This window comes from Gopherus flavomarginatus, chromosome 2 (genome assembly GCF_025201925.1).
Source record: "Gopherus flavomarginatus isolate rGopFla2 chromosome 2, rGopFla2.mat.asm, whole genome shotgun sequence".
Classification (NCBI taxonomy): domain Eukaryota; kingdom Metazoa; phylum Chordata; order Testudines; family Testudinidae; genus Gopherus; species Gopherus flavomarginatus.
Genome location: NC_066618.1, coordinates 61,088,261 through 61,105,664, shown reverse-complemented (window position 1 = coordinate 61,105,664; position 17,404 = coordinate 61,088,261). Strand labels below are relative to the sequence as shown.

General features: G+C 42.5%; 1 protein-coding gene and 1 pseudogene across 2 annotated transcripts in view; both read right to left on the bottom strand.

The window, feature by feature from the left end:
- Positions 1 to 10,800, bottom strand: part of LOC127044112 (ATP-dependent translocase ABCB1-like) — a 53,432-nt pseudogene extending 42,632 nt beyond the window's left edge.
- The window catches only part of LOC127044110 (ATP-binding cassette sub-family B member 5-like), a 248,281-nt gene that overhangs the window by 151,337 nt on the left and 79,540 nt on the right, over positions 1 to 17,404 (bottom strand). The window lies entirely within an intron of this gene.

Below are 17,404 nucleotides of genomic sequence, written 5' to 3'. Positions count from 1 at the left end.
TACATATCTAGGATTCTATGAATATAAGCTCGCAAAGGGAAGAGTTAGTGCTCACTCAGTTTTTGAAGAAAAAGTGGTTTAGATAAAACTAAACAAGTAAACAGAAGCCAGAATCTTCTTTGACTCCACAACTTGGCAGTAGTTCTGTCCTGCTGAATGCTGTTGGAAGCCAGGAACTATTCTCATAAGCTAAATTACCAAGACATATGCCAATAGCAAGCAATCAAATACAAATTAAGTACCATATTATGCAAGTAAACACCTGTGAGACAAGGACAAGGATTAACAGTTAGCTAATGAAAAAAATTATTCTCTTTTTGCTTATGATTCTTTTACAAGCTTATGGTTTTCCATCAATCAATAACAGCTTCTGTTCACTCATTAGCTATTTAAGCCCCTTTAACTTCTCAAGGGCATTACAGAAAGCACCGCTCAGCCCAGCAATGTTCTCAGAACGTTTCAGGAGGACATTCTTGTTCAATGACATGCTCAGAAGCTTTGTAGGAACCTCTCGACACATAGATTATGTACAAAAATGCCCTGACCAAAAGTAGGAAGGCCCAAAATGAATGGCAGTGTTTATGCAGTAGTGAAGATATCCTAAAATGATGTGCAATTAATTTCTTCCACATAAACTGTTCAGATATCATTGGTGCTGTTCAGATTAGAGCAAGAAGAGGATTATTTGCAAAGCACTAAGCATTTAACTTTAAGCATGTGGGTAGCCCCCTTCAAATAGATGACCCAAGAAAGTGATAGGCAATCTTACTTAATGTCATGATCCAGTAAAACATGAGCTTAACTGTAAACACTTCAATCAATGATTTCAGTGGGAGTGCGCATGTGCTTAAAGTATTTGCAGAAATGCTTTGTTGAACTGGAGCCTAAGAGAAGATTGCATTTTCTACAGCTTCAGCTTCCAAATTCGACTTCAGGTTAGTGTCAGAGGGAAATTGGGTCTTACAATGCCCCTCCATAATGTAGGTCAACTGAGTGATTGCAAATGTTCATGAGTGACGGAAAACATCTCCTTCCATATGATCATATTTATCTTCATCTGAACTTCTCAGCTGTCTGGGGGATAAACTAACAGATCATCTTGGATTTTTTTAAAATAACCACATCACTTTCTCAAATATTATGTACAATCAATAATTAGTTAAAAAAACTCACTTTGCTAATGCCTTCATCTGTCCATTGAAAGCAACAACTGTTCTGATAGAAGTCAAAATTTCCTCTGCCACAGATCCTGCTCTAGCATAAGCAGACAGCTCTTTTGTAGTGAATCATGCCAGGAACTGGAAAATTCAGAGGGTAGGGAAAGGGAAAAGTATTTAATGGAAATCTATTTAAGTGGTGTAAATTATGTACTGATACAAAGAGTGATCAAACACTTAGGGAAAGAGCCTAGAATTTAGGAGACCTGGGTTCGAGTCCCCACTCCAACACAGTTTTCCTGGGCAACTTCAGGTAAGTAACTTCTCTCCATGTTTTACTTCTCCTTGTATAAAATGGGAATCCGCTATCTTGCATGGTGTTGTGAGGCTAAACACAATGAAGCTTGCGAGGCACTCAGAAACTATAGCAATGGAGGCCATGTAGTCAAGTATCAGAGGGGTAGCCGTGTTAGTCTGGATCTGTAAAAGCAGCAAAGAATCCTGTGGCACCTTATAGACTAGCAGTTAGTCTATAAGGTGCCACAGGATTTTTTGCTGCTTTTACAGATCCAGACTAACACGGCTACCCCTCTGATACTTGACACCATGCAAGGCACTGCATTTAGCCGTATAGAGTGGAAATCCATCAACCTCATGAAGAAACTTGCACAAATACAGACAGTTATCATCTTCCTTTCCAAATGCAAATGGATGGACATCATACCAAATGGACTAAAGGTAAAAAATCCACTGCTATCTACATACTACACAGACCACAGTGAGAGATTATGCCATGCTCTATCAAAGAAACTGAGGAAGCACCTGATCAGCCTCCTATACAGCAAACAGGAAAACATCAAAAAAGAGCTCTCCAACCTGGAGACTCTCATTAATAACCAAACTTCCATACAAACGGACTTCACTAAAATAAGACAGGAGATCTACATTTCTCACTTCACCTCTCTTCAAAGGAAAAAGGACTGTAAGCTGTCTAAACTCCTACCTGCCACGTGGGGCCACAACCATGGTACCCCTAACTCACCCAGCAATATCGTCAATCTATCCAACCACACACTCAGCCCAGAAGAAAAGTCTGTCCTATCTCGAGGACTCTCTTTCTGCCCTGCCACCTCCACCAACATGATACAGTTCTGCGGCGATCTGGAAGCCTACTTTTGCCGTCTCCGACTCAAAGAATACTTTCAGGACAACACTGAACAGCGCACTGATACACAGTTACCCTCCCACCAACAGCACAAGAAGAAGAACTCCACATGGACTCCTCCTGAGGGTCGAAATGACAGTCTGGACCTATACGTTGAATGCTTCCGCTGATGTGCACAGGCAGAAATTGTGGAAAAACAACATCACTTGCCTCAGAACCTAAGCTGTGCAGAAAGCAATGCCATCCACAGCCTCAGAAACCACCCTGACATTATCATCAAAGAGGCTGACAAAGGAGGTGCTGTTGTCATCATGAACAGGTCTGACTACCAAAAGGAGGCTGCCAAACAACTCTCCAGTACCAAATTCTACAGGCCACTTCCCTCAGATTCCACTGAGGAATACACTAAGAAACTGCACCATCTACTCAGGACACTCCCTACACTAACACCGGAACAAATCAACATACCCTTAGAACCCCAACCAGGGTTATTCTATCTACTACCCAAGATCCACAAACCCGGAAATCCTGGATGCCCCATCATCTCGGGCATTAGCACTCTCACTGAAGGACTGTCTGGATATGTGGACTCTCTACTCAGACCCTAAGCCACCAGCTATCTCCGTGACACCACTGATTTCCTGAGGTAACTACAATGCATTGGTGACCTTCCAGAAAACACCATCCTAGCCACCATGGATGTAGAGGCTCTCTATACAAACATCCCACACACAGATGGAATACAAGCTGTCAGGAACAGTATCCCTGATGATGCCACAGCTCAACTGGTTGCTGAGCTCTGTGCCTTTATCCTCACACACAACTATTTCAAATTTGATGACAATATATATCTCCAGATCAGTGGCACCGCATGGCCACACAATATGCCAATATTTTTATGGCTGACCTGGAACAACGCCTCCTCAGTTCTCGTGCACTCACGCCCCTTCTCTACCTATGCTACGTTGATGACATCTTCATCATCTGGACCCATGGGAAAGAGACCCTGGACAAATTCCACCACGATTTCAACAGCTTCCACCCCACCATCAACCTCAGCCTGGAACAATCTACATGGGAGGTCCACTTCCTAGACACCACAGTGCAAATAAGTGATGGTCACATTAACACCACCTTATACCGAAAACCTACCGACTGCTATGCCTACCTTCATGCCTCCAGCTTCCATCCCAGGCACACCACATGATCCTTTGTCTACAGCCAAGCACTGAGGTACAACCGCATCTGCTCTAACCCCTCAGACAGAGACCAACACCTACAAAATCTCCACCAAGCATTCTCAAAACTACAATACCCGCACGAGGAAATAAGGAAACAGATCAACAGAGCCAGACGTGTACCCAGAAGCCTCCTACTGCAAGACAAACCCAAGAAAGAAACCAACAGGACTCCACTGGCCATCACATACAATCCCCAGCTAAAACCCCTCCAACGCATCATCAAGGATCTACAACCCATCCTGGACAATGATCCCACACTTTCACAGGCCTTGGGTGGCAGGCCAGTCCTCGCCTACAGACAACCTGCCAACCTGAAGTATATTCTCACCAGTAACTGCACATCGCACCATAGTAACTCTAGCTCAGGAACCAATCCATGCAACAAACCTCAGTGCCAGCTCTGCCCACATACCTACACCAGCGACACCATCACAGGACCTAACCAGATCAGCCACTCCATCACCAGTTCATTCACCTGCACATCCAGCGATGTAATATACGCCATCATATGCCAGCAATGCCCCTCTGCTATGTACATCAGCCAAACTGGACAGTCTCTATGGAAAAGGATAAATGGACACAAATCAGATAATAGGATTGGCAATATACAAAAACCTGTAGGAGAACACTTCACCCTCCCTGGCCACACAATAGCAGATCTTAAGGTGGCCATACTGCAGCAAAAAAACTTCAGGACCAGACTTCAAAGAGAAACTGCTGAGCTTCAGTTCATCTGCAAATTTGACACCATCAGCTCAGGATTAAACAAAGACTGTGAACCGCTTGCCAACTACAAAACCAGTTTCTCCTCCCCTGGTTTTCACACCTCAACTGCTAGAACAGGGCCTTATCCTCCCTGATTGAACTAACCTCGTTATCTCTAGCTTGCTTCTTGCTTGCATATATATACCTGCCCCTGGAGATTTCCACTACATGCATGCGACGAAGTGGGTATTCATCCACGAAAGCTCATGCTCCAAAACGTCTGTTAGTCTATAGGGTGCCACGGGATTCTTTGCTGCTTTTGGAGGTCATGTAAATAACTTAGCTATCTTATATTATAGGTCACATGATTTGAGGACTTCAATGGCTCAGACATAGGTTTGATACAGGAGTGAGTGGGTGAGATTCTGTAGCCTGCATTGTGCAGATGATCATATTGGTTCCTTCTGACCTTAAATCTATGATTCTATGAGTCTTCCTCCACCATTTTCAGTGGTTGGGTGGGGGAAAAGGGGAGAGAAAACAAAATACAATCTATAAATGGAAACACTTTGTAATTTTTTCTGTGCATTACAAGCAATATCTACTAACGTGGTCACAGTTGATGAATGCTGATCATCCTCTTCCCATATGGTGACTGGTGGTGACTAGAAGGAGTCCAGACCTCCATGGCATGCCAATGGCTGCCTGCCAATGCTCAATATAGACAGAGCCCTGCAAATTTTGGGGCAGGAGCCAGTGGAGTAGGAGAGGGGCTACTCCCCATGCTCTCCAAACTTTAGGCTCATGTTGCTTTGGGGTTCACTCCCTCTCAATCTGTTTTTAGAGGTAGAATTCTTATTTGTTTTTCCCAGGCACTTACGATTGATCCAACTGCTGCTGCTGCAGCAAGGAGAGGGCTAACTGACAAAATCACTAAGGTCAGTTTCCACCCGTAGACGAATCCTATAACAATCCCTGTCAGAAACGTGGCAAAGAATTGTACAAATATACAGATCTTGTCTCCGATACCTTCGTGGATGGTGTTAATGTCACTGTTAATTAAAAACAGATTTGTTAACTTCAATGAATACCTCCTCCTCACACATTTTTCTCTTTTGCTGGAGAGAAGCTTGTCAGAAGTTCAACTGTTCAAATCATTGGGTAGTAGGAATTTTGGACATGGATACTGAACAGCAGTAATGGCTCTTTGTGGGGCTAGGAACTAGCAGATCACAACTCATTTTCTGTGATGTAACCTCTGGACAGACTTCTGCCATTGCTACCCCTGCTCATTCACATGTGACCCAATTCATTTATGCAATATACAAAAGGAATAATCCATACAAAAACAAAAATTCACCCCCAAAACCTTTACATTACTTTTTCCTCTAAGTTCCTCTAAGTATCCTATCTTCTTCAATTTTGTTATTACATTTTAACATCTTTGAGACAAGAAATATTTCCATTTTGCATTATATATAGTGACAAGCTCAGTGTTAGTAAATTATTATTTGGAAAATCATTGTGTGTCACGCTAATTTTCTCTTGCTATTTACATATATGGGAGCTAGGATTAGTGAAATTCAAGCCTCTCTCATTCCCTTCAGGATTCACATCTTCCAAAACAGGGCATATCCCTCCCTGCAAAAACTAAATCTGAAGAAACTCTGCATACCCTGATCATACCTTCCTCTGAAGCCTGCACAAGGGACCTAATCCAAAGATTCCTAAATATTTTAATTAGTTTTGGATCAGGTTCAAAATAATAACACAGTGCTCATAACTGTGAGTGCAATTTCATTGCATACAATGTCAGGGTTTTCAGTGTTTGTAAACTAGCTGGAGACAGCAGAGCTGTTTAGCTACAGTAGTTTGCAAAATAGCTCACAGACACTACAAAGCCAATGTCAGAGGATAAGCCCTCGCAGTGGAAATGTTACTGAAACTCTGAAAATGAAGTGAAAAATTATAATGAATTCCTCCTTCAGATAGCAGAAATATTTTGGGTCTTAGTTAAAAAGGTTTCCTTGAAATTCCCTGTAGCTAATTCTATAAAGGTAAACATCAGACTTCTTTTTGGCTCATGTTTCTGGTGCATAGATAAATAGAGCCTTCTCACTCTGTCAGTTGGGTGTTCAATGTTCCAATCTGGCTGGTATCAAACCAAGCCATCTCCTGGTGAAGTACTGCGAAAAAAAACTTTTGGCGGATTCTTGCTGTTTGTCTTGCAGCTGAGGTTAAAAATGTCCCGACTTGGATGGTGCTCAGTATCACTACAGCAAAGCCAATACCTGCATAGTAGTAGGCAAACCTGGAGAAAATAGTAAAAGTCCATAAGGTCAATTGCATCTTGCAAGATAAGTTAGACACATCAGGTCATATTCAACCCTGCTGAAGCCAATGGGATGTAATTGAGGGCCAAATTTGGCTTACAGTCTAATAGACAAAAAAAAATATACAAACTACACTGTGCTATTCCTATGAAAATAATTGCAGAGGTTCTTACCTGGTCATTTCAGCTTCTATATCCAAACCTGGAATTGCTGGACAAGTAGAGCTACTATTCATCACAGCTGAAAGATTAACTGTAACAAAGAAAAATATTCAGTTTTATTAGAACAGGCATAAAACAAATCATGGAGGTTTTAGGCCATAATCTTATGGGTGTTTTGCACGACAGTACACTCCCTGCAACAGCGCTGTAGATTTATAACTCTCATGGTGGCCATCATCCTTCCAGTGGAGGATCAAACAGGGCAAACTTCTGAGTCAGCTCAGAGGGTTACTGTAGAGTGATGTCATGGATTTAGCTCACTATGTCAAAGGGCACTGGTCAGATCATAGCTTCATTTGATCTGACCACCTGATTCCAACAGTGGCCAATATCTGATTTTTCAGAAGTTAATAACTCCCCCTTCTACCTCACACAAGGCAAAATTAGTCCATGCAGACACCATAAGGCTGACTTTTATGCACCACTTAGGTTCCACCCAAGCCTCAAAACTGGGCCCAAGTGGGGTCCAAGTGGTAGCTCAGCCTTTTGCTGGATATCTACAAAAGGGTAAATTTCATTAATAATGCACCTAACCGAATGTGCAAAACTGTTCAAACCTGGGAGAAACAGAAGACCCCTTCCAGGGGTCAGCACATATATTTTAGGGTAAGTTATGATTGCCGTTATCATAAGCTTAGCTCATATAGAGGCAAAATAGAATTAATGGTCCTATTTTGTTGTTTTAAAAATCCCATCACAGAACTTGATTTGGTGACCTCGTTGAACACTGAATTCCATGGATTAACTATAAGCTATAGAAAGTAGTAAGTCGTTTTATAGTTACCAAATGTACTGCTCTGTAATTTATCAAGTGTCTAGTTTGCTACTGTACTATACAGCAGGGTAAAAAGGAAGGACTGCTCAGAATTCACTATGCTTTTCATGGCTTTTAACACCACAGCAGTACTCCATCCTGAACCTCTGCTATTCCAGTAAATAAGAGACTCTAACAAATATTTTCAGAAGTTGAACAAATTTTATTTACCTGAAGACATATTTACTGCTTGGCCAATCATCACAAAGCTGTTTTGTCATCTCTCCAAAGACAATGATAATAAGTGGCAGCCCTGTTCCATTTGCTACATCTGCAATCAAACCTATTATCATCAAAATGATATCTAGCCAATCGGCATACGCAAACTACATTAATATAAAGAAAAAGGAATTAATTGAAGGTTGACAAATTCACATAATTGTGACAATATCTTACTAAGACACACAGAATAGGATTTGTTTTTACATAGCACCATTAGCAATTTGGGTATCCCAAAACACTTTGTGAAGCAATGAATTAGATACTGTGAAGGCAAACATAACACATGGGATACACTTTGAAAAAGCTTACACACCATTTTAGGTCAGTTTTTATTGAGGGAGTTAGGACATATTGGCAGGATGAATCCCCTAATCCGCAGAAAAAAGAATGTATTTAACATTACCTGTGCAACTCACTGTCTCTCTGTGTGCATTCTACTACACCACATATTTACTCAGTGCATTTAAAATGTAAACAAGAACAGGTAGTTGACAAACATTTGGCTGCTGCTTACCACCAGAAACGAGTATGTAGCAGTTATCACATTTAAGAAAAACACAGCACTTGTTTCTCTGGATAATTCATGAGACATTATTCACGAATCGTAAAATTATCTCCAGTTGAGAGACCCAGGAAAAGGCCCTATTTACCGCACATGCTTCACTTCAGTCCTTAACATGGGTGAATTTCACTCTGTCATGGTGCTAGTGCTGAGACATCATCAAGCACTGGCAGTTAGCTGTGGGGGGAACTTTGCACAACAGGCCATATTTTTAAAGAGAGGAGTCTGAGACCAATGCACAAAAATGGCTGTGCGGCAATACAAAGTTTTGCACAGACCTCTTTCTTCTCTTTCGAAATGCAGTATTGTGGTTGCATATTAGTCTGTTACCATAATGTACAACAAGCAAAGAAAAGGAACAATGAGAAATAGCAGCAAAGAATCCTGTGGCACCTTATAGACTAACAGACGTTTTGGAGCATGAGCTTTCGTGGGTGAATACCCACTTCCTCAGATGCATGAGGAAGTGGGTATTCACCCACGAAAGCTCATGCTCCAAAACGTCTGTTAGTCTATAAGGTGCCACAGGATTCTTTGCTGCTTTTACAGATCCAGACTAACACGGCTACCCTCTGATAAATGAGAAATAGAAATCAAACCAATAAACTATGCACTAACCAATTTCAAAATGCCAACCATCTTTTCCTTTGACTCCTCATTTTTCTTTCTAAAGAGATTAATACAAAATTAATCCAGATCCTTTCTTGAAAGGCAGGGCAAGAAATGTAATAGCGTATTAAGATCAAGGAACCCCTACTTTTTTCTTGTTCTTCTGTAACTGGTCATTTTGCTCAGGTTTTTCATCATGCTGGAAAGCAGGATTGTCATAGCCATTACTTGCAGATTCTGTGGAGAGGAAAGTAGGTTTTGCTTTCACAAATAGCAAGGTCTTTTAAGTCAGCTTCCTATGAAGCAAATTACATCCCTTTCTGAATTATCAGAGCACCAAAACAGTTGATTTTTTTAAAGCAGGAAAACCATATTTTTCTCATGCTCTTGAAACAGCTCAGTAACTTTCAATTTTTTCCTCCCCAAAGATCACATCCAAAATGAGAACAAACATCATTTGCCCAAAAAACTAATTTTAAGGGAAGTCATTAAAGATTAACTTGGGCCTCAGTCTTGAAAAACCTGAGGGAATGCCTAAGTGTGTGTCTACATTAGAAGTGCTACAGTGGCACAGCTGCAGCTATGCTGTCTGTAGCATATACACTTACTACAATGGTGGAAGGGGTTAGTGAATCCACCTGCTAGGTTGATGGAAGAGTTCTTCTATCAACCTAATGTGCCTACATTGGGGCTTAGGCCGGCTTACCTATGTCTCGCAAGGGCATGAATTTTTCACACCTCTGAGAAATGTAGTTAGATGGACCTAACTTTTAGGTGTAGACCAGGCCTTTGTCTTTGCAGGATTGGGGCCTTAGATTGGAACAGGCATCTTATTATTTGTTGGTGTTTCAGTAGAACCTACAGGCCTCAATCCTACTGTGCTATAGCTGTATAAACACAAGCAAAAAAAGATCTCCACCCAAAAGAGTTTATAATCAAGGAATAAGATGAGAAGTAACAAGTTGATGAAAGAAACAGGCAGAGGAATCACAACAGAATAGTGAGGTGACTGTGAACTACAGGATAAAAGATGGTCACAACACACCAGCTGTCTATCCTATCTCAGCCTGAACTATAACTACTGTGTTTTCCATCACTAGTTTTTAGAACACCTTTGTACAGACTTACAGGACGCTCTTATCTTTGTTATGATTATATAAAATACTTCAAATGTAGTAAACTGGCTCCTGACTGACATAGTGGAGCATTTGCACACTTAGGCCCCATTGCTGATGCATGTAAATAACTTTACGCATATGAGCGGACACATTGAAATTCAATGGGACTACTCATGTGCATAAATGCTCGCAGGATGGGAGCCGTAGTTATTTTCAAACTAGAGTGACTCACTAGGCACACCAGGGTCACTTAAGTTGGTAGAAAGTCCACACAGAGCTACCTCCAGGCAGTGCTGTGATTAAGTTAAAAGACAATACGTGTATTCAGTGGTAGCTATGAATATTTTCTGAATGCTGTTTCCTTCACATAGCTCCCCAAGAAGGGTCCATACTTGCTGGGTAAAGATACCACAGAAGAAAGCTTAATAGCCAGAGTAGCATGATTTGTGGAGGACGATGGGAGGGCTGATCTGTTTTTCCATAAAAATCCCTCATGGCTACCAGACAAGATTCAAAATGTGGCTTAGTTTCATGGCAATGGAGTACATCCTTCCAACAACTAGCCTAACATTCAAAAGAAGAAACAACTAACAGTAAAACTTACTAGGATTAGGTGGTTCCTTTTCTATGTAATTTATGAAATCATCCTTCATGGTGTTATTCTGTTGTATGGTTCTTAGACCTGCAGAAGTAAATCACTTTGGGTAAAATCTGCATACACAAGAAAACAGCACAATCTTTCAGAGACAATAGCCATTCAAAGCATTCACATTAAGACATGTTTACGTTTCTTTATTAATTGTTTCCTTTTGACAACTTTTCCTAGGAAAGAAAAAATATTTATCATTACATACTACTTTTACATCAGGGTAAATTACTTTTCTAAAGAACTATGTTCATTTTTAAAAATGAGGACAACAGTGTGACCTGCTTCCTGGGGATACCCAGGGCTGTGGCCACTTGCCCTTATCACAAGAAAGCCTTGTCTGTGCCCAATGGGGGTCAGCTCCCCAACTCCAGTGGACACAGGCAACACAAGCAGTCCCCTCTAGGCCTACACAGGCCCTGATTCTCTTTACACATTAGCAATAGGCACATTTCAACCCCCGAGCTCTCCGAGCATCTCCCTGGAGTGTGAAGCCCCTGCTCCACTGCAAACTCACAGTATTTACAGATTTGCTGTTTGGAAAGGAACAGTACACCCCAGCTTACCAGTTCCAACTCAAATCACCTCTTTGCTTAACACACAACACTTAGATACATTTTACAGTGAAAACGAGCAAAAGTTTATTTAACAAAGTATACATGTAACTCTTCCTTTCAGTGCTGGCTTAGTACATGAATGCAGTGCAAACAGGAGAGGGGTACCTCATCGTTTTTTGATAGTTCCAAAGTTTCGGTCACCCTGGGCTCATTTCGTGGTGCTGCTGGTAGGTGCCTGCCTCCCTCTCCTGGTATGTTAAAGGATCAAGCTACTTGGTGGAACTTCCAGTGAGACAAGGAATAATCACACTAAGGCTGTGGCTACAGCACTTGAACTCACAAATAATTCAAACTCACACAAGCAAACACATTAAAAACAATAACTATAAATTTTATGTAAGGACTTGACCAAAGAGAAACAGACAATTAGTGAAAACATTAAATGATTTAAATGATTAGAGATCAATAAAGCTTTGTAATTACTAATGGCTCTGCCAAGAGGCACACCAGGTCACATGACCACATACTCTCTGAATGTTCCTAAACAAAAGTCTCTTTTCCCACACCCACCCCAGTTCTGTCTGTTCCCCATGTCTCAGGTGGTGCATGTGGAGACACTGCAGGCCTGTAAGGAGATGCTGTTAGAAACACACTTTATTATACTGGGAATTGGCAGTGCAGGTCTTGATGATCCAGGTAGATGAAAATCCTTCCGCAGATGCAATGTGCATTCATGTTGCAAAATTAGGGCCTTAAGATGCTGATATCTTCCCTGACTCAGGCCGTGCTACCAGCCTGATTAATTGTCCCCTTCAGTTGAGTGTTCAGAGCCACTATAGCTGGCACAGAACAGCAGTCATGAGTGAAAGAAGAAAACACCCCTCTGAGGCAGCATTCAGAAAAAGAAAGAAAGCAAAGGAAGATTTTCTATCTAAGCAGGAAGGAGCTCTCCTGAGATACATAGATACAAATGTTCATGGTGAGCCTTCTGGCCCCAGTGAGGATGTGAGTGGTGAGGAGATGCCTGATCTTCCAGTTAGTCAAAGTGCAGGTGGAGCAAACTGCAGCATCCATATCCCCATCTCAAATGGATGTAACCATGCACATTCCTGAAGAAAAAAGTGTAGATCAGAGAAGAATGTGGTGGAAGTGCAAGAAACAGCTGCTGCTGAGTTTAGTTCCTTAAGTCTAGATGATCCAGGAGTGTGGACCCACTTGAGCAGTAGCCTGAGGGACTTCCTTGTACTGCATGGGCCACAGCAAGTGAAAAACTTCATGTTCTCCAAAGACAATGAAAATAGAAGCAACACATTACTGGTGACAAAGTGGAGAGGCCATGGCTTACGTACTTAAAAACCCAGAATGCTGCATACTGTTTCTGTTGCAAACTCTTCCAGTCTAATGTTCCAGCCACATTTGGATGTACAGGAACAAAGGACTGGAAAAACATGGCTAGAAATTTGGCATGCCATGAGACAGGAAAGGCAGCAAATCACCAGAGAGCATTCCACAGTTGGAAAGTCTTTGAGATGAGATTAAGGTTAAAGGACTCCATAGATGATCAGCATCAAGAGAAAATTGCATCAGAGTCTCTTTACTAGCAAAATGTTCTGAAAAGGCTCATTGCCATTGTGAGAATGCGTGCTACCCAAAATCTAGCACTGCGTGGTACTTCAGATCAGCTCTATGTGCCAAGCAATGGAAACTTCCTTAAAATTGTGGAGCTGAGAGCTGAGTTTGATGCTGTACTCAAGTGGAGGTGATAAGGCCTATCAAACACCAAATTGGGAAGATAGATGATGCCATTGTTGCCATTATGGAGGATAATTCTATGACAGGAACTGTTCGTGGGAGAACAGAGGCAGAGGGAAATGGAATCACCAGAAACATACATAACTTTAAATTTCTGTGTGGCTTAGTGTTGTGGCATGACATACTGTTTGAAATAAATGTTGTAAGCAAGATACTTCAAGGTGTTGACCTTGATACATCTGGAGCAATGGAACAACTGGATAAAACAAAGTCAAACCTACAGCCTTACCAGTCAGATGAGGGATTTCAAAACATTCTGAAGAGTGCACAGAAGTTGGCAGTGGAACTTCACACTGAAGCTATTTTCCCATTCATTCAAGAATACAAGAGTCACCGAAGAAGAAAACAATTTGATTATGAAGCATGGGATAATCCCATAAGAGACCCCAAACAACAATTCAAAATTGAATTTTTTAACCAGGTGCTAGATTGTTCAATATAGTCAGTTGAAGAACATTTCACGCAGCTCAAGGAACACAGCAGTATATTTGGGATATTGTATGATATTCCAAAACTCCTCACTATACCCGAAGAAGACCTACACCAGCAATGCAGGACACTAGAGACAGTGTTGACACATGATGACATGCGTAATATTGATGTGAGTGATTTAGGTGATGAACTGAAAGCCCTTTCAAGATACATTTCAGCAGGATCAACTCCAAAGGCTGTTCTGGAATATATGTGCACAAATAAGATGACCACTCTCTTTCCAAATGCTTTTGTTGCTCTGTGCATCCTTCTAACACTTCCTGTAACAGCTGCCAGTGGAGAACGCAGCTTCTCCAAGCTGAAGTTAATAAAAACACATCTGTGCTCCACAATGACACAGGAGAGGCTGGTCGACCTTGCAACCATCTCAACGGAGCATGAGCTTGCCCAGACTGTGGACCTTTAGAAAGCAGTTCAAATCTTTGCAACTAAGAAGGCATGGAAAACTACCACTTTGATTATTCAAACAGATAAAAATGCCAGTGTTTACAGAACGTAGACCTTTCAAAGTTTTGGCCCAAGCGAGGGGGCATGGGGATGTCATTTGAGGTCCCCACCTCAGGTGCCAAAATGTTGTGGGCCGGCCCTGGACAGAACCCCCTTGCTAAGGGATGGGAGTGACACTACATAGCCAAGTGGTACCCGGCAGAACTATTGGAAACAAATACTTACATATAAAATAAAATCCTAACGCACATTCTAGAAACTAGACTTAATTAACTAAATACTCTCATGTCCAATAAAGTATTGTGCCTCAGTGCTTTCCTGCCAGACTGTGAACCCTTTTCCATGACAGAAGACATGCTGTCAGTTTGTCTCCTAGATGAAGGATGCAGTGTGTCCATCTGTATTCCCAGATATTCCCCACATTGAGCATAGAGCATTGTCGTTACTCATAAACAGGATCCCTTGCTGCTGTTTATGTCTTCCTGTAAATCTGGTAGATTTTGCAATCTTTCAACTGGTGTCAGGCTCAGTGTGCAAGCAAGCATCCATGTGAGACATAAAATGGCCAATACACACATGACCAGACAGAGAGATAAATGTCTGCAACCTCCTGCTTAAAAGGAACCTATGTAAGACATGACCTCTTGGTTACCTGTATTAACTCCAAGGCTTTGAGATCTTAATTTCCAATATAGATACATGACTCCTTAAATATTATCTACCCATACATTGCAAAATGATTAGCCAGTAGGCTACTGGCTCTTGATAGAGATCTTACAGGCAACCATTTAGTAACTTAATATGCATATATCTGACCACTGCAAAACCCTGTGCATCCCCTGTGCTCTATGTCAGTTGGCACCAAGGGATTCTTTGGTCACACTCAGCTAACCACTTTCATGGATTTTAATGCCAAAAGAGACCATTAGATCATCTAGTCTGACTTCCTGTATAACACAAGCCATAGAATTTCACGCTGTTACCTCTGTACTGAGCCCAATAACTTATGTTTGACTAAAGTATTTCTTCCATTTATATCATGATCACGGTAATTGTGCAAAGATTCACAATGCTTTATCCTTTCCAAGTATTATTAGATTGATTAAATAATGGTGGAATTCTTTGGAAACAGATGACTAACATTCTATCACCAGGGTTTTGTTCCTTTATATGGCATGTATGTATGTTTACAAAACAGTACATTTGAATCTGGGCCCAACAGCTCTCAAGACATACTAAAAAATTAAACAAAACTAAAGCTGTCATATACATCTAAACAAGAACATTGTGTGCAAAATCCTTATTCTACCCTTCAGCTTCCTTTTAGATCAATTTCTAGTATATGTTGTTGTCTGGATTTTAGAATTAATTTATTTCAGTTTATCTTTTAACTTTCTGTTACGGCCATTAGTCTCACTTTTAGTTTGGACACGCACACAAACTCCTGGGGATGTAGGTTACTATCAGGACGCTCATACAGATGCAAATGACCATTGTAAAAAGGATTACACTTATTTATGTGCTCATTTATCACAGCCACTTTCAAAGACAACCTACTTCTTGCCACAGAGAGTTGAAAGGCGGGATGGGGAGTGCAAGAGACAAAGTCCCTTGTAGGGTTTCTTCAGCTTCAATATAGCCATAAATAAAACCATAATGACAGTTTTCTACAACTGCAAGGTCCTTTCACCTCTAAAGTAAACACAGAAAGAGGCACAGAAACAAAGAACTTTATAGGATCTCCTCAACTGCACTGCACCTACAGACTTTCTATAGGCAGCCTGGTCCCTAATGGACCACTTGCCTTTACATGCAGCCACTAACAGACAAACAAAAAACCAGAAGGCTCCTCCAGGGCAGTTGCATACAGAAGTAATATCTTGCTTTTTAAGGGGATCTATAGAAGATCCCTCAGCTTCAGTGCAACAAAAGGTAGAACTAGTGACCCTATAGTTGAGGATCTGTCAGTTTCAGTGCCTCCAGGAGAGAGGTATTACCCCCTGGGAGATACCTCAGCATCAGAGCAACAACACTATCACCCGTAGCATCCCTCCACGTCAGAGCAGCAACACTGCCACCTCTAGCAGCCCCCGCTTTAGAGGGACAAAGGCACCAGTACCGCCCCCCTCCCCCAGTGGCCACGAGCCCTTTGCTGTCAGGCCCGGCGGCCAGGGCTCCCTTGGCGCGGGTCACTCCGAGCTGCCATTGGCCACGGAGCGAGCAGCCCCCAGACACGCAACCCCGCTCCTGCCGGGGAAGTGGCCCCGCTGCCCGCGCACGGCGGCCCGGGGAGCGCCGCTGAGCCCCCGCGGGAGGAGAGCGAGGAGCGGGGAGGGGCTGGACGAGGGGGTTGCTTGGACCCGCTGCTGGCGCTAGGGTGGCTGGAGCGTCCCCATCTCTCAGCCCTGGGCCGACCCCCGGCGGCCTCGTGCCCAGAGCCGGAATGGCTGTGGGGGCAGGTAGGTGAAGCCTGGCTCGGGGCTGGGAGAGATTCCTCAGCAGGAGACTGGCCCCGTCCCAGCCTGCTGCTCCCAGGACGGGTGTGACTGCGGAGCGCCCGCACCTGCCTTCGCTCACTGACCCAGGCAGACTCCCCACTGTGGTGTGTCCCAGACGCTGCTCTGCCTAAACCTCAGTGCCCCTTTCCGCTGCCCTTATAAACAGCAGGCTGCTGTCTGCCGCCCACTTTTCAGCTACCTTGTTTCCCTTCCTCCACATCCCGGAGGATCAGGTTTCAAGGTAATGCTCTGGGGCCCCCTTTCCACATCTCCTATCAGTGACTCCTTCCCCACAGTTTCCCCTCGCCCAAAACAAGAAAACCATTTCTGGTGAAGACATGCTGCTGTGTGGACCAGAAATGGGTAAAAGGACTAAAGCTTCCCATTCTGGTTCTTTCTTGCTTAAATGATTTTAAATGTTTCTTAAAAAGTTCAAAGAGGTGATTCAGAAAAGCACTCCAAAGCTCAGATTGTCTCAGTTACTCTGGGAAAACTTACGCAGACTTTACAGTACCCTGTGGCTCCCCACCTCTTTCCATTGTGCAAAAATAAAATCCCTTAATTATCTTTCCACCCATCTGGGCCCTGATATCATCCTCATCATGCTGGAATCTGAGTGCCCAAGGGTTTTGGAAAGTTAGAGAAACCAGTGGTAGTTTTGCCTGATTATGTCGTTCAGGCCTGGGCCCTGTGTGATGAGTCCCTTTTTCATCCCACCGTGCCAAGTTTCAGGGTAAAATGATATAATTCCCTTTGAAAGAAAAGGCAACATTTCCCATTGCTTTCTTCACCCACCCACTCCACC